At 35.1% G+C, this 19,133-nt stretch overlaps 1 pseudogene across 1 annotated transcript in view; it reads left to right on the top strand.

Moving 5' to 3' along the window:
* The window catches only part of LOC143233172 (serine/threonine-protein kinase PLK2-like), a 77,307-nt pseudogene that overhangs the window by 2,416 nt on the left and 55,758 nt on the right, over nt 1-19,133 (top strand). Inside the window, exons 2-4 of the transcript XR_013018010.1 lie at nt 9,868-10,096; nt 17,945-18,052; nt 18,930-19,046. The product of XR_013018010.1 is annotated as a serine/threonine-protein kinase PLK2-like (transcript). The remainder of the gene's footprint in view (nt 1-9,867; nt 10,097-17,944; nt 18,053-18,929; nt 19,047-19,133) is intronic.

The raw sequence follows: 19,133 nt of genomic DNA, 5'->3' as shown, positions 1-19,133 counted from the left end.
TGGGGTCAGTGGGTATTGAAATTTATTTTTTTCCTATGGATCCTCCTAAGAAAACTTTAAATAAAATAGTGAAAGAACAGTCAATACGTAACCTATCGCATCCTGAAGACTCTGAGCAGCAATTTTCAACATCTGTAACACATGTACCTCATTTTCTTATATTACGTTCTCTTTCAGAAAAACCTTTAGGGCAAATGTCCCCCTTTTTTATTCAGAAGAGACTAGAGGGAATTGCTGGCTCTCCAAAGTCAGTAAAGAAGCGTTTATCTGGAGACTTATTGGTTGAAACATCCACATCCCAACACAGTGAACTCCTCTTGAATTCAAAGGAAATTGGGGATGTACCTATTGAGGTTACCCCTCATGCTACCTTGAATTCATCACAAGGAGTTATTGTTGAGAGGGATTTGAAGAACAACCCTGAGTCAGAGGTTCTCGCTGGTCTCTCCACTCGAGTTTCTGCAGTGAGGCGCATCTCCACTCGCAAATATGGAGTTACACTGCGGATAAATATCCTCGTCTTGACATTTACATCACCACATGCACCTGCCACCATTAAGGCAGGTTATCTAAATTGGTTATCTCTCTACCTGTCCCCTGGAGAGACATATGATCAATCAGACCTTGATGCTCTCATTGAACAGTTGCTGTCTCCCTTTCTAATTCTGTGGGATTTTAATGGACATCATCCCCTCTGGGGAAGTGCTGTTACTGATAGGAGGGGTCACTCTGTAGAGAGTATGCTCTCTGATCACAATCTTTCTCTTTTTAATACTGGTTTTTCCACTTATTTTCATGCACCTAGTCAGTCTTTTACTGCTGTTGATCTCTTGGTTTGTTCCTCTTCATTATTCTCCCATTTTTCTTGGAGGGTTGACAATAATCCACCAGGCAGTGATCATTTTCCTATACTTTTGAGAGACTGGCCATGGTCGATGCCACCCTACCTGCATGCCTTGGTGTAAGCTGGATCAGGCAGACTTATCCACTTACACTGCTCTCGTAGAACTTGATCCTGCCGTCGTCAGTCAGCCATCAATAGACGACTGTGTGACAGCAGTAACTGACTGTATTATACATTGGAATCCTGCCTGCCATATGGTACGGAAGGCTCAAAAATGGGCCTGTGATACTTTCTGTAGATATCCCACACTTTCAAACTGCATCGCTTTCCAACAGGTCCGTGCACATGCTAGGTGGGTAAGACGTCAAAGCCAGAGGGAATATTGGATAAAGTTTACAACTAGCATATCTTCTACCACCAGTTCCAAGGTCATATGGGACAGGGTGCAAAAAGTCAGTGGGCACTACAATTTTGTCCTCCTCTTGATCTTACTCTATGATGGCCAAGATGTAGCTGATGTCCAGAGCATTGTCGATATTCTTGGTGAAAGCTTTTGCTGGGTATCTAGCACTTCTGTTTGTTCCTCCACCTTCTTGGCCATCAAGACTCAGGCAGAGCGTTCACCTCTTTTTTTTCAAAATGACTGTCTCTTTGACTATAATTGTCCCTTTACACTGGTGGAACTGAAAATGGCCCTTCATGGGTCTGGCAGTACATCTGTTGGACCTGATGATGTACACTATGACATGCTGTGCTATCTCTCTCCTGCTTCTCTTGATATTCTTCTAATTGTTTTTAACCGGATCTGGCAGGAGAAGGTTTTTCCTAATGCCTGGTGCTAGGCTTTTACCTTACCTTTCTCTAAGCCTGGGAAAGATCCCAAGATTCCTTCAAACTACTGTCCAATTGCTTTGATGAGCTGTCTCTGTAAGACCTTAGGATGGTTAATGCTCGTCTTGTTTGGTTCCTCGAATCAAACAACTTCCTCTTGCCCACCCAGTGTGGGTTCCAATGACAGCACTCCACCATGGACCACCTAATTTGACTTGAAATATCAATCAGAGAAGCCTTTCTCAAATGACAACATCTTGTATCAATATTCTTTGACATTGAGAAGGCTTATGACACAACATGGAGGTATGGCATTTTTTGAGACCTCTCTATACATGGGTTACATAGCCATTTACCCATGTTTATTAAAAATTTTTTAATGGACAGGAGATTCCAAGTTCATGTGGGTTTGACACTTTCCCGTTCCTTTCTACAGAAACTTGGGGTCCCTCAGGGCTGTGTTTTGAGTGTCACACTTTTCAGTATAAAGATTAATACCATCACTGGACAACTCCCTCTCACTGTTGTAAACAAGCTCTATGTCGACAACTTTCACATCTTATGTCAGTTGAACATGAGATATGTTGAAAGGTAATTACAAACTGCCCTCAATCGTGTACTGACGTGGACCACGGCAAACGGCTTTAATTTCTCTCTCTCTAAAATCGTTTTCCACCAACGGGGTATTCACCCTGATCCTGAACTCCGTATTAGTGAAGTTTCAGTGCCAGTGGTCCCTGAGACCAAGTTGGGGCTCATCTTTGACCATAAGCTGACCTTCATACCACACTTAAAGCAGCTAAGAGTAAAATGCACAAGAGCACTGATCATTCTCCGTGTCCTCTCTACCAACAGTTGGGGAGCAGATCAATATTCTATGTTAAAGATATATTGTGCTCTTATTTGCTGTTTGCAACTGTCTTTACTATATTCTTCAAAACTTCATTCCTTACCAAAGCATCCCACCTGTGGATGTGTTTTCCTTCCTCGTTGGGCCATACCTTTTCAGAACTGACGATCTGGCATTGCTTCTTTTGGCCTTCACTTCCAGGCACAGTTGGATGAACTTAGTCTGTCCGTGGATAACATTGCAGAATCCACTGGTGAGCCGATTCCACCATGGTTTATTACAGTCCCCAAATGCGACCTTTCTTTAAGTCATCTGAGAAAGGCAGATACTCCCGATTGAAAGTACCATCTTTTATTTACTTAACATATTTCGAACCATTTTTCCATTCCAATTTATATGGATGGTTCCAAATCAGGTAACTCTGTGGGCTTTGCCATGGTTTGTTGCGGTTCGATGGTTCTCCTCACACAGAATCCCCTCTACAGTTTCTGTGTTCACTGCTGAACTGTATGTCATTTCTCTTGCGCTGGATCATATTGAAGCTAAGCAGTACTCCAACTGCACTATTTATACTGACTAGCTTAGTTCTGTACTGGCCCTGGAATTGCTTCACGTTGGCTCTCACCTTGTTCTTCCTGATATTCAAAACGGACTGGCCCATTTTTCATTAACATCTGCTTCTATCTAGTTTTTTATGGATACCAGGCCACGTTGGTATTCATGGGAACGAGCTTGCAGACACGGCAGCTAAACCTATCTGCTCTGGCACTATCACCACTGTGCCTGTTCCATACATGGACTATGATTCTGTATTCAAGGCTCTGCTCCATGCTAGCTGGCGGTCAACTTGGAGTGAGTGACGTTGACAACAAGCTTTTCCAAATAAAACCCTATAATGGACTTTGTCTGTCTAGCTTCCATAAGGTTCGGAAGGAGGAGATTGTTCTAACTAAACTATGCATTGGTCACAGTTTTTTAAGTCATCGTTTTCTTTTATCTGGAACTGATGCACCAGTGTGTAGTTTGTGTAACACTCAAATCACTGTAAGCCACATTTTATTTTCTTGCCATCGTTGCAACTCTCAACGACGGCACTATTTTAAACATGCTCTGTCTCAGGGTTTGTCCGTAACATTAGACAGTGTTATTGGTGACGGTGACTCTGTCCACCTTGATAAAGTTTTTAATTTTTAATGACAATTAATCTTTTCAATCTCATTTAAGTGTTTGATATTTATTCATTACACCATTTTAATTGTGGTTCCCTTTTAAGAGTCTCAATCTTTCTAGTTCGATTTGAAATTGGAAAACGGCCATGACATTACATAACTTGAGACCAGGAATGGAAAGGCCAACTTCAGGTGACTTCGTAAGTTGTCCTGGCGAGTTATTATTACAGTTTTTCTGCATGTCTTTTAACACTTTTATTACTTTACTTTTTGATACTGGCCATAATGACACACAACCTTTTATCTGGACCAGTCTTTCCTGCTTCAGACACCTGCAGCTTAAGAGGTTAATCATTCTGTCTTCTCTTGTCTCCTTTCTTTCCATATATCACATCTCTGTGATTTTTCACACTGAGCTTGTCTTCTGTATCATGTTTGGTGATATCATGCTCTCATCTGTTCTTATTCCAGGACCCTTCTTTCTCCTTCGACCTTTATTGGATAGATCCATTAACTCTTCCAGTTGGTATATTCATCTTTGGATATGGATGTTTGTAGGCAATTTTGCATGTCTTCACATTGAATTCATCACCTTTTTCATTCTCTAATTTCCTATCTTCACTGGCTTTGGGATTAAATCTGGGTAGGCATTCCTAAGATAAAGGAAAGTGTTCATGCCATCTACACTGGCTCTGCTGGCACTCACTGCAAGATAGGATGTTTCATAAGACTACCTTATGTATCGTCATGTTATACAGATTTATTCAAGTGTCCAGTCTGTACTTATTTCTTTGATTATAATGGAAAAAGCCAGTACCAGATAAGTGATTGCTCACTTCTTTGGCTTATGTTTTTTGGTTTTTAGAGATAGGCATTTGTGGTCAATCATTGAACTGTATTTAGTAAAAAAGACATTTTGGTTGATGGTTCAATGGAGATTTAGTCACTTTTTCAGGTCACTGCAGTGCAAATTCCCCTCCCACTTTCTTCAAGTGGAGCACAGGAACCCAAGGCCACTTACCAATTTTTGCTGAGGTGATGGACCATTGATAATCTTCATTGGTTGGACTTAGCATATTACAGTGAAAAGTGAGAAAATGGTGACACTGTAACTGTAGTACAGGTCTCACCTAACAAACTTAACATATAACTAATGTGGTCTCATCCTGCAGTAAACATATGTTCACTTGTTGAGGTTGGCCTACTTTATAAGGTCTAATATGCTCCAACCACACTGTACATGTTGACTTACCGACTGATTGTATGTAATTGTTTGAAGATGGTCATGGTCTCATTTTGCTCATTCTTGCAACATGAGGGGCTCATTTGCTTCTTACTTCCTTATGGGTGAAGAGTGCATCCTGGTTGAGACAAAGTACAGTTCCCTGCGTGTGTGCTCCTATTATGTCCCTGCCAATGGGTGCCACATTCCATGGGCTTTGGGTGCTTTTTGAAGAGAACTGATAAAGGTGAAATTAGTGTAAGATCTTCCACCATGTCATTGTGGAATTCTAGCATTTCCTTGTGTGGAGTTGTTATCTTGGAAGTAAATATTTTCCTAATCCAAAAAAAAATTTGTTAAAAAGTTTCACATATGTTCCCACCTCTGGTGCATATTTTTTGCTTTTCTCAACAATTAATGACATTATCACAATTGCATAAGGAGAGTTACTTTGCATGGAAGTTATATTGCCCTTCTATTGATGGTGGTCTTTTGTCACATGTGAATTTAGGTGGGAGTTATTTCGAGGCTATTGATATGAAAAGATTGTAGGCAGACACGGAAGGAAGATAACATTTCTGAAGATAACATTATATTACCCTTCTATTGATGGTGGTCTTTTGTCACATGAATTTAGGCAGGAGTTATTTCGAGGCTACTGATATGAAAAGCTCGTAGGCAGACATGGAAGGAAGATAACATTTCTGTGTGTGTAGGTGAGCATCTATTAGAAATACATCTTCAGATTAGTAAAATGTTGATGTTACAACCCCTCCTATAGGGAATGATCAGTCCCCTGGGTAGTGCAAGTCACTTTGGGTAAATCTTATTTTTTGTTGCAAAATAAGAAACTAGATTTTAAAAAGAACTACATAAACTTTTGTGGAAGTTGGTTTACAGAAAAACATCTGGAGGGAAAAAGCAAGTTATCTAGTTTCTTTATACAAATATACACACTGTGTTTGTCCATTGTTTTGACTGAAGTTTGCTTTCATTTTATATAACACAATATCCATTCTGTTAATTTCTGTGTTTTACTCAGTCACTTAGGTTACATTTAGTATCATTTTGTGAATTGTACTAAATCTTACATTATTATACCACAGTAGGTGAAGGAGAATGCAAGTATAACTTTTATCAGGTTAGGAGCCATCTTCAGCTTAGACAGTTTTATTTTAGACATAGTGGTTAACCTTAAATGTTATTATTTAAGTAGGAACCTTGTTCTGAGGGATGAATATGTTGACATATTAACAACCTTTTAGCAAATATTCTAAAAAAAAATTGAATTTTTTTTTATGTAAGTTATTTAATTTGTTTAAAGGAGAAGAGGGGAATGCTTCTTAGACAGTTTTATTATTGGCAAAACATCATGTATTGGAAAAGCACAGATTCAGTAGAAACAGTACTGAGGCTGGTGGCTCTGATAATGTTTGCTGTAAGAGTCCTACGGGCTAAGTGTGTGTGTGTGTGTGTGTGTGTGTGTGAGAGAGAAGAGCTGGGAGTATTACAAACCAGTTTGATTTCTGTTCTCTCTAAGTTACTGACATTGACTGGCAAGAATCACTTGGCAATAAACCTTGCATGTTTATTGAAGTCTAATGGCAGGACTTCTGCTTGTCTGAATGGAACTCTGTTCATAACTGTGTATTTTGATTTCCAAATATTTATTCAAAGGTATCCATATAATGAGCTTAATTGGTATGTTAGATTCCACAAGAATTGAAAAAAACCTAAGAATTGGAGAAAAAATTCTGCTTTAAAATAGAAAATATAGGATTATGACAAATGGGCTGTGCTGTTTTGGAAAATGTAACAAATGGGGTTCCTCAAATTTGTGTTCTGGTGATGTTTATTGTTTTATCTACAGATACTAAGGCAGTGATATAGATTATTGTATAATCAGTATAATTTTTACATTTAATGATTTTACTGGACTGCTGGATGAGATTGTTCTAGAAAGTGCTTTGTTAATGCGAAATTTCTTAAATAGTCTTGCTGAAACAGCTAAGTTGTAGAAAATTAATTTCAACATTGATAAATATAGGGACTGGAAATGTGGAAAGACATTTTTTGTGTGTGTGCAAGAGAAATACTGATGTAGAGAGAGAGAGAGAGATATTTAGGTGTGATCATTGATAAGTCTCAAGCCTTTAAACCTTTACCTAGATGTTTGAAAGTAGTGAAAAAGCAAATATTTATGAGATATAGAAATTGAGTTTATAAGTATTGTTTAATTTTTAGTCTCCTTACCATAGTAACATTGATTTGGTTGAAAAAATTCATTGTGTCTCAAAACTTATTCTTGTTTGAAACAGTTGAAGATTAAAGAAAAAAGACAAAATGGTCTGTTTTTTTTCCCCTGGAGAGTTGAGGTAATCTGAGTGTTTTTAAAACATTCTGGACTACAGAGCACTGTTCAGATGCTGAGTACATACTTATATAAACAAACTCAAAATTTAAGCAGATAAAAATAATTCTACCTACTTAAAAATTTGTAACTGAAATGATTTACAACTTATATTTTGTTGTTTTGTAACATTTAGTGTAATTTACAAACAAAATAAAAAATGTTAAAACTTGAATTACTATGCATCTTATGTTTTAGGTTTTTTTATTTGCTAAGAAATTTATTTCTAAAGAATACCTTCTTGGGATTATTCATTTCCTTTTGAGTTTGTTTTATTATAGGCATACGTTTCCACCACTTTATGAAGTTACAATTTGTGGTCTGAACAACTGTTAATGAAGGTCAACCTTTAATGTAGCTACAGGAAAAAAATGACCCATCAGTCCTGTTCACATATTTAGGAATGGCTATGGTTGAGAAATTATTTGATTATTAAAAAAACACTACTTTTTGTAAAACTCCATTTGTAGATTCATCTAGTCAGGACTTTTGCATGTCACATATACCCAAACTTTTACTTTAGACAGTAATTCCATCTTCAGTGCTGGAGCTCCATGAGAAGATGATGCCCTTTGAAAATGGACAAAGATTACCATCTGACAGTTGATGTTTTGTTTTGGTACCTTTCCCACCTTTAAGTGCACATCCATGTTTGATGTTAGAGATATCTGACAAGGGACTACCGTTATCACTCAATATCTTGTTTTCTCTCAGGAGGTTATCCGTGTTTTTTGGTTTTTTGTTTTATGTTTTGATTTCACCATTCCCCTGTACTTTTGTTATTGATCTTATTGGGTGCTGCTTAGATCATTCTTTATCCCCACTTGAGATCCTCCCTGATTTGACCATTTTTGAAATAGATGACAAGGAGCTTCTGCTTATGTAGTATGTATTTTAATACTATATGAAGAGTATGATATAGTACTCATTTTTCATGTTTATGACAATACCTTTATCATATTGACTTAAATGTTCAATATACCATTACTGCTTGTAAAATCAACCTCTTTGCATTAATTAAAAAGCATCATGGGCCAAAAGGTATCTTGCTGAGAAGAATACTTTCTTTTTTGGATATATTTACATGTATATTTATGGGGCTTGGTTATTTCACTAGTTTTCCCTTCATGCCAGTTCTAGAAATAATTTTCTGGTTCTCATATCTAATGTGGCTGTGCTTGGGTATAAATATATATTATTTTTTTCTACATAATTATCTTTCTGCCTGCAGAACAGTCTTATGTTTAGCTTTGTGTTCATTGGTTCCCACCTATTTTTTACAGTGTGGGTTCTCTGGTGTTCAGTGTTTCAGAAGTATAAAGCAACCTGATTTGAATTTTGCATTTTTAGAAGTTAAGTGAATTTCACCCAAGTACTTAATTTGGTAATACCTTCCCCTCTCCCTCAACAGACTTTTCATAATTACTACAATTTCCAGTAAACCTAAGTTATGGCAGTAGAACAGAGTTTATCTAAGATTCCCTGATGCTTCCATAACACTGCATAACAATTGTTTTGAAAAGTATTGCTTCCTGAAAAGTTTTTGCCGATTGTGTCAGGTACCTGGTGGATATGCACAAATATAGTTTTGGTTTTACTTTATCACGTAGGAACTCCTGAGAAATAGACAGTTAACTGTTTACCGGCAATGACGCATTTAATTGTGTTTATGTTTTTAATACGCTATTAAGTTCAACATAATTAAAAGTGTTTTGCTCCTGATTTTCGTTTGTATTCAATGTCTGGTGCATCACGTTGCAGTGTCCAACAGTAGTCAGCAAGCATTGACGGATTCCAGTTGCCCTGATATTGTTCTTCCATTGTAGCAATGTTCTGGTGAAACTGAAAATTTCGATGAAATGGTATATAATGGGCAAATTTGGATGTGATTTTCTTGATCAGCAGCCAAAAATCTATAAGGAACACCCAACAGTGTTCAAGAAGCAAAAACTTTGTTGTGCAGTGTAATAAGGTACATGGAAAGTGAGATAATGAAAAATTATGGGAATTAACACTGCTTTGCAATGCAAAAAAAATCTAAGTTTTTAATGACATAATCTGTCAACAACTGAGGTTCAAACTCAACAAGGAAAGCTTTTCTGTATTTCAGTGCCTTAAAATTGATTTTGATAATGAAAATGTAGAATGTAGTGTGACGAAGAGCTCCATCCTTTTTGTCTATACAGCAACACAATTTTAAACTAACATCAATAGCTTTCGGTTTCATGCCAGGTTGACCTCACTCATGTCTGTTATAAGCATTCATGCTAGCAATTGCAAATTCAACTTGCTTCTCATAAGCCATGGTAAGATATTTTGTCTATATATTAACTGATACTGTTAGATTACAGTGTTGCATAATGTGAGAGTCAAAAGATGTAGAGATGTATCTTCATGCATTTTAGCAGCATCTGCAATAAAATAACTTTAGTTTTTAACATTTATTTCTTAATTTTGATTTGAAAAATATTGTGCACACAAGTAAACTGATATTGTTTTCATATCTTTTTTAATAACTGAAATATTAAAAATTTTCAATAGGGGCATGTTCAGCTAATTACATGCAATGGATGAAAACGTAAGCCCTATTCAAAATGAAGAATCAAGCTTCATCTGTAAGTTTAGCCATAAATCAAAAAATCTGAAAATAATTCAAGGTATGGAGAAAAGTGTAAAGTCTAGCTTAAACAACAACACTATAGAACTTCCAGAATATATTGTGGATCCAAGCACAAAAACTACATACTTGAAAGGAAAATTTATTGGAAAGGTGAAATTGTCTTTAATCATCATTATTATTATTATTTATGTATAATATTAATTAATAATAAGTGCCCTCTGATATTAAAAACAAGAAGTCAGCTTTTTAATAGTTTTACCTTCTAGATATATCAACAGACAAAAGTAATTAATAATATTTTAAAATTTTGTTGAAACATAACTTTTGTTAAACTTCTTCAATATGGAAGTTGTAGCTAAAACACAACAAAGTGTTATCATTTTAACTCATGCCTTAAGTTTGATTTACATTAATTTCACAGTACAATGTGTTTTCTTGCAAAAGTGTTATTAATTATACTTAATGAGTAGCAACTGTATTCTGTAATTTTTATGGTTTGAATATAAAATTCTGAAGTTAAATCATTTTTAACATGAAAATAGATGTTGGCATGGGAACTTGAAAGTCTGGTTATTCATTTTAAATTGTCTAATCTCATCTCTTTTTACTATTCAGATATCAGTTAATATAATTATTAATTATAATTGTGTAATAATAGCTTTTCTTCTATATGCAGAACTTTTTCACACTCTACTAGCTTTGATACTTCCAACAATCTTAAGTGGTAGAGCTGCATTGTAGCCTGCAAATAATCATGCTACACCTGTCACTAATAGAAGTGCAACATACTCTTGTATTGCAACTGGTTCGTCTATACTGTAGAACCTAATAAGCTTCATTTATTGATTTGGCACAGTAGAGTGCAGATGTTTAAATAGTTTGCTTGGGCCTGGTCATTATTTTGCATGAATAGTTTAATTTGTTAAATAATTACCTTAATTGTTTGTGACTTTTCTTGGCAGTTGTTATTTGCTCTATGGTGACTCATGATACTATAGATCGATATTTCATTCTCTATTCCCAGTTGAATTTTGATTCACAACCACTATTGTTAATACTCTCACTGCACTTCAATCTGTAGTTTCTTTAGCTTCAGACCTACTGGTGATGAGGTATTGCTTTTCTGTGTGTCATGAATTGGAGTCCAGTATGTAGCCTGCTGTGCCTCCTGTTCACAGATAAAATTTTCTTATTTGGGGATCCTTTACAGGATGTCCTCACTTCAGATAGTCTGTTTCCTCCTCCTTCCTTTGCTATACAGTCTTGAAATCCTTTTGTGAAAGCTTCAAGACTGTTTTCAGCTTTCTAGACATGGTGTCACGTGAATATTATCTTTTATCTGTATCCCCCGGTGTCTAATGATTATTCTCCATTTCTCCTGAATTCCACTTCTTTAGATAAGCTAGTTTCTACCCCTTCTCCTGAAGTCAGGGTACATGCAGGCCTAGTTATTGCACTGTTATATTCTGGGATCAGCATGCCTTATATCCTTCCTACCCTTGGATATTTACAAATTAATGTACTATCACTCTAATTATGGACTGCCAGGTTTTGGAGTTTTTTGATTCTGGTGTGGAGATCTGTCGTTGATACCAATGTAAAATATTTCCAAAGCTCAAAATTTTTGTCTCTTTGATTCTGTCCAACTTCCTACACTAGTTCTTCTTTATTTGTCTCACATTTGTGGCTATCCACCTCTATTCATAGGTGTTTTTGGTGGATATTTACTTCCTTGTATATTCTCTGTTTGGCACTTGTTTCTTCTTGGCCATTTCCCTCCATCCTTAGTTCCTTTTTTTTTACCTTCTTATGGCCCCATTTTTATGCCAAGTGGTTTTTGCAGGTTTTTCTGACTCACTGGAATCCAGGGTGAGGGCTGCTCGTCAACATTTCTCCCTTTTTCTCCATGGTCTATTGTATTCCATGGTATTCATCTGTTCTCATTCCTGTTTTCCCTCTCTGCCCTTTTTCTTTTTTCTTGCCCTAGGTCTTGGCTGCTTGATGTCAAATTACTCATTGCTTAATACCCCACTTTTAACAATATTGGTAACTGTACTTTAGGTTCTGGTGAGTTCAGAGCACTTTTGGCTAGGTTTATGCACCTATGATGTGAGTTTTTACCTTGGCTACTCAGATGCTTCCAGGATTATTCAAAGCTCTTTCCATTTATTTTATCACTCCATTTTCCTGATCCTCATATCCTATTCCTTTCTGTCCTCCTCAGGATCTGGTTTTCTTGCAAGCATCTCTGAAATGTTTTGGACACAGAATATGATGCTATATTATCTACATGAGAGGGTTTTTCAACTTGCATTTCAGTTGGTTCCAGCTTTTCTTTCCATTGAGATCAATGGAGCTTTTGGTTCTCAATTCTCAATCCTCAACTTACGACATGCAAAGTTCTTGGTCTGTTTTGTACTTGGGCTTTTGTCGAAACCCTTATTTTCTAGGGTCATGCTTATGTGCTTGCCTTTTAGTGGGTGTTACATGATAAAAGTAATCTTGCTCAGTTCATTTACTCCCTATTTACCAACACTTCTGTTTAGCCTGTTGGTTCAAACAAGGAGGTCAACACTATAGCAGGCATTCCTCTTTGCTTCCCCATCCTGGATTGCATTTTTCTACAGATTCTTTTTTGTCAGATTGGGGAGTGATTCTTTATTTTCTGGAAATCATGAGTCTTTGGTTGAGTCAGCTTTGCATATCGATGTTATGCAGCTTTTTGGCTTTTATCGAACATTGGATCATTTTCAACTTTTCATGCAGGTAAAAATTGATCATGCTACATTAAAACATTTCAATTGATGTGTCTTCTGTAAGTCAACAGTGGGAGTACCTGTACAAACTTTGTTTTTGAATGTTAGAACTCTTATTTTGCACCCATTCACATTTCACACACCTAGTAGGGTGTCATGTTCTAGGTGCTCTGAATCTTGTTACATATCAATGTCTCATCCAAACAAGATTCTTCCTGTTAAGTGGTTCCATGTTCCTTGGGTTTTTGAATAGTCAAGTGCCCAATGAACTACTCCATTTCTGGAAGCATTAGCCTCTCAGATCAATTCCAAGTCAACCCTTCTTTAGTTCCTGGATCAATATCTTTTGCTTTGACAATAATGTACTCAGTCAGGATTGGTTCATTCTCTCTTTTTATTTATTTTCTTCTCCTTATTTGGGTTTTATTTATTCCCCATTCTCTTCCATGCTTAGTCCTTCTTATTGCACCTTTTTGGCCTTCTCAGACTTTGTTTCCTCTACTTACTCTGTTTCAATCTTCTCCATTACCACTTCCTATCTTCTGCTCCTGTTTTAACAACTTTGGTTGTTTGTGTCATCATTACTACACTCCAGCCATGTGTGTGGCATTTGCCTGGATCCTTGCAAAACAGTTTAGATTTTCCACACATGTAGCATTTTTTTTTCCCAATCTAATCTGTTCTTTTTTTTGCCATTGTATCAGAGTAAATGCTGCATTTTCACCATTGATCTCTGTGCCCTAGTTACCTTTTCATCTTAGCATGTCTCATACCTTTGACAATTTTACCTGGATATTTTACAGTGTTTCTTCTGTGACTATCAATTCTGGTCAACTGGCAGCCTTATTCAGTATCTTTCCTGTAGACTATTTTCCACTTTTGTCCTCTCCCTTTTACTTTGCTCATTTCATCTCCTTTGTTCACCTTATCCTATGCCCCTTCCAGTTTGGGAACATCAAGTAGTTTTCTTGCTTCCTACCCAACGTTCTCTTTAATTTTTGGTTATCTGTTTAATATACTACTTGTCCTGGACGTTTTTTCTATTTTGTTGGTGGTTAGTTTAGTCTGGGATTTTTTGTTCTTGATGTTTCATGTATCATTTACCACCACACCTTTATATTTCTCCTTTATCTGGATCATGGTTTTTTCTGGGAAGTTGATGACTCTGGAATGTAATGTCACACTTAGTTTTTTTTAACCTTTCCATTTCTGTTTCTGATGTATTCTGTGTTGTTTTTCATGTCCTATATGTGCTATGTTGCCTACGGGCCATTCCATGTCAAATCATCCAGATTTTGGAAAATTTTCCAGGTGACCCCTTCAGAATGCCTTGAAAAAATTCACATGTATTCATCTACCCATATAATGAAAGATTGCCAAAGAGTAGATGAATATCTCTAATAGTTTCTGACTTACAGCCCTGTAAAATTTAATTAATTTTTTATTTTTGGCAAATTCATTTTCGGGCAACTTTGGCTGCTTAAAGCTGCACGAGTAATGGTGGTAGAAGGCTGAAATTTGCTACACTGAATAAATTAATCTCATAGAATTCAAAAATGGTCTCAAACCAAGTTTATCTCTCTTAGGGTCTAATGATAGCAATGACAATTATCAGCCAGGGCATGTGGCATGCATATAAGATCATGAATGGTATGTGGGAAACGTAAAAGATAGATCAGATGAACATTCCAATGTGTTGGTGTCTTTGGTGAAGAAATCAAGAAACGAACTGGTCTCATGGCCTGCAAGGTCACATAAAGATGAAAGCTGGATTATTTTCCAACATATTCTTTGTCAGATAAGTGCACCTTCCGTGCAAGGCAGTAGTGCTTGCCACTATGTTTTAAGTCAAAGTGATCTCAACATAATCAAACTCAAATTTCAGAAATTTATTCAAGCTGTCTGAACAAAGCAATGTTTATTTGATATTATTAAGGCTAATTTATTGCTAAAGTAGTGTTTGAAATATTTCATTGTCGCAATTATTGTAGTTTGGTGTGACTATAATCTTTCTTAATTATCCCGTTGTAGCACTGTGCTTTGTGTCTGATTTACCTTTGTATTTATTAAATTATGAATCTTGAACTCGGCCATATCTGCATAAGTGTAATGCATACACAATATATTTGCATTGCTATGTGATCTAACTAGTTATGCCAATAAACTTGTTCAGAAATGAATTAATTCTTTCCTATTTCTTACAACTTCATTATTTATTGTTGTGAAAGGCTGGTTAGAATATTTCAGTGGGATTCATAAAATTCTGATAGGTATTTTTCAAAATTGTATGGATATATTTGCACACAGTAACACACCTGAACTGAATGTTTTTTTTAAATAACAAACGTATGGTCAGAGGATATTTTAAAAAATTGTAACTCAAAAAGTAGGCTGAACACCATTCTGATTTTTTGTTGTAGATCATATTAGAGAGGTAAGAATATATGGTAAAAATCTGAAAAGGCTGAATAAGTGGTGACAGGGTCAAACTGGCCTGAAGTAGGGCTATTTTTAGCTAAATCATAAGTTGCATGCAGCTATATTTTTTACAGGAGTTCTAAAAGACTTTTAATTACAACAATTACTGATTAATCAATTGATATGTTATAGGAAATTAGAAAAAAAAAATCAACTTTGTATCATATTAAGTCTTAGAGCTATGGCTTATTACATAAACCAATGTTTTTTGATTTGAGGTTTTCAGGTGATTTTACTGCCTCACTGTGAAAATCCTAAGAGAGATAAACATGGTTTGAAACCGTTTTTGAATTCTGTGAGATTAATTTAGTCAGTGTAGCAAATTTCAGCCTTCTACCACTCTTACTCTTGCAGCTCTAAGCAGCCAAAGTTGCCCGAAAATGAATTCACCAAAAATAAAAACAAAGTAACCAAATTTTACAGGGCTGTAAATCAGAAACTATTGGAGATATTGATCTTATCTTTGGCAATTGTTCATTATATGGGTAGATGAGCACGTGTGAAATTTTTCAAGGCATTCTGTGGGGGTCACCTGCAGCACCCTGGATGATTTGACATGGAATGACCCCTACAGTTTCCCTGTGATTTCTTTTCTTACATGTTTATTCATTGGAACCCTGCATCACCCAAGATATTTCTCCTTTTACCTTTACAAGTTGAATTTGATAGTTTGTAAGGTTGGCTTATTCATTCTTTTTTACTGATTTACAAATCTTTATTTTGGATTCTTGCATCATATACAGCATCTTATTTTCTCCCTGGTAGCTTGCTTCCATCATCCATGGAAGAGGGAAGGGGGTCTTTCAGGCTTGCATGTGAATCACAGAACACATCTTCATATCGAATTCATTTCATCATGTGACCATTGCCCTTATTGGTATACTGCATGCCAGCAATTGCCATCCTCTGATTGGAGCCCAATTGTCAGATTACTGCATGGTCTGATGTTTGTGTACTAGGTTTACACATGTGCATTGATTAGGATAACAGGATGGAACCTCTTTTCTGCTTTTGCTTCCTCATCTTTAGATGAAAATAGTGGGAATCCATCTTTTACCATGAACTGGATTCTCTTGCTTTTGAATTAGAGTTGACTTGCAGATTTTGGCCTGATATACCCTATCCTCTTTAGAAAATTTGGCATGTTAAACCGAATATTTGATGTGCTCCTTTTATGCCCAAGATAGAGACTCATCTTCACAAATTGTTGTGTGGTCTCATTCAGATGTTGAAAGATACTCGTTTTAGTAACTTTTGCACTGTCTTTTTACTATGTCACTGTGGGATTCTAATTGTTATGTGAGCAGAGATAAGGTGTTATATTAGAAGTTAAAATTTTTTAACCTGAAAATATATTTCGAATAGATGCTTCCCTCCTCTTGCATTTCTTACCATACATCCCTATTTCTCGTGCTTATTTATGTGCCTAATTGAGTAGTGAAGATTGGGTTCTACATTATAGAGGGAACCAGCTGTGACAGGACAGTGGGTTGCACTTATGTTGGTGAATGGTTTTTTCATGATTATATTCATGCTACAATGCAGCTGTACTGTGTTAAACTCGTGGTATGAGTGGGAGTATCTAGACTGGTAGCAAGTGAGAAATGTATTCATATAGAGGGCAGTACGAAACAAGAAAAGCTATTATTACAAGAGTAGAGGTAAGTATCTGTTCAAAATATTTATTTAGTGTAGCAAAATTTTAACTGAGAATTTAAAGAAAATGAAAGTAATCAGTAGATGGCAAAAAAGAAGCTCTCAATATAGAAATCATTCAGTATTAATAATCTGTCAATCTGTTGTTTTTTATTTTTTATTATTTTCAGTACTAAAAGAATATATAAATGTGCACATCTAAAGAGAAGAAATGTGTGTTGTGTTTAACTGTGTATTGTACTTTGAAGATATTGATATGTAACATCAATTTAATACAAGTATTTAATTCTTAGTAACCAAACACAGTCTAGTTTCTCTATTATTTACAGGGGATATCTGGTTCCAAATTTTTTACTTGTGCTGACTAGTAGTAAAAAATATGTAACCATTTGTGTGTTTTTCTTTTTTAAACTTGATAGCAAAAAATATTCTTAAGTTGTCAAGTAAAACAGTAAATATTGTTTTAGCTGGTTAATGATAAAATTTATCACTTGTGTGAGTAAAAGTAAACATTTTAGGCATCTAAACTTAATCTTTATATCAAAATTTATTACTGTTTTCAGGCCAAGTACTGTTGTTGATAACTTCTTTTTAAACTTAATGGTAACCACAAATTTATTTTTATTATAAAGTTAATGAGCTGGCTTCTTAGTTTTTTAAGCTCAGTGGTGACAAGGAATATATAGTTGTAATGTTGTCAATGAGGTTTCATTTTTTGATCTGTAGTTTCAATTGTATTAGAGAAATGTTTGAGCAACATAAAAGGAATCACTTGTTTTCTTTTACATGATTTTTTTATTAGTTGTTTTTCTTTATTTAATTTCAGTGCTTTATCTTCTGACTTTTTTATATTTAAAGTAAGTGATTCATTTTTATTATTTTATGAAACTTTATAAAGATCTTGCTATGATGCTTTGCTCTACTGCTAACTAGTGCTGAAAATGAGTCATTGATTAATGGTTTTAATTGTAGTTCTGCAGGCCTGTTGTTCCTGTCCCATTTTCTTAGGAAACCACTGTGCTTTTAATGTTGAATATTTACAACTAATCAGTTTTTAACTGCTACAGTACATATGTTATGAATTCTATATTTTTGTCTTTCTCTTTAGGGAGGGTTTGCTCATGTTCATAAGATGACTGATTTGACTACAAATAAACTTTATGCTGGTAAGATAATTCCAAAAGCCAGGCTTACAAAGATTCATCAAAGAGAAAAGGTTTGTGGTTGTGTTATACAGTAGAGTGGATTAAATATTCTACTGCTTAGACAAATAATTTAAGCTAAGAATGTGACATGAAGAATTGAGTTTGGAATGTTGTTGTGATAAATTAATCAAATTTAAATCCTTTGCAGAACACTTAGAGCAGAAACAAGTTGGAAAATCATGATAAAAGATTGTTCTTATACATCACATGAATAAGATATGGAACATTTTAAAAATAAAATAAAGTTATAGATTACATTGTAAAGCAGTATTTCAAATGTTAATTTGCAAAATGAATTGTAACATTAATATCTCCAATATCTGTATATAAAACATGTATATCAGCATTTAGAATTTATTATAAAACAGTGACATGGTATTAAATATAGTGAAATTATTTTGTTTGCTGTTAGATTTAATTCCTTCAACTGAAAAAAAAAGTAACTATTTTGCCGTAACTGACAGAAAGTTTTAATATTCTTCTCTTAAAAAGTAATTTTTTTAATTCCAGTGATTACATATCATTAGAATTAAATCCTTTAAGATCATTCTTTAGTCCAGTGATTTTTTATTTGGTCATTATTTATTTTCATGTATATTGAATGGTATTGTTTGTACCATTAAAAATTCCTTTGAAGTTTATGATTCCAAGAAAACTATTTGATATCTATGTAGTGAAAATTTGTTTTTAGTGATGAATTGTGAAACAAATTAAACTGTGTAGTAAATTCTACTCCTGTTGTGTTTTGTCAAGGAGTAACCACTGGATTGATAATTTATTCAGTAATGTTATTTAGCTGCTGTTTTACCATAAAGTGTTTAAGTTTTGAAAGAATCAAAGTAGCTCAACATATTTAAAGGAAATTCTTCATTGGTGAAATATTTTCAGATTCTTAGAGAAGTTGAAGTTCACAAATTGTTAGAGCACAAAAATGTTGTTGGTTTCCACTGTTGCTTTGAAGATAAAGATAACATTTATATCATTCTTGAAAATTGTCCAAGAAAGGTACTTTGATTTTAACACTTTTTTTATTCTAGTAGGTTTGATAAATAAAATAGCACTTAGTTTTTTTACTAATATAAGTGAAAGAAA

This window comes from Tachypleus tridentatus, chromosome 1 (assembly GCF_004210375.1).
Source record: "Tachypleus tridentatus isolate NWPU-2018 chromosome 1, ASM421037v1, whole genome shotgun sequence".
NCBI classification, from domain to species: Eukaryota; Metazoa; Arthropoda; class Merostomata; order Xiphosura; family Limulidae; genus Tachypleus; species Tachypleus tridentatus.
The sequence above is the reverse complement of the archived record's forward strand: the minus strand, read 5'-3'. Positions and strand labels throughout refer to the sequence as shown.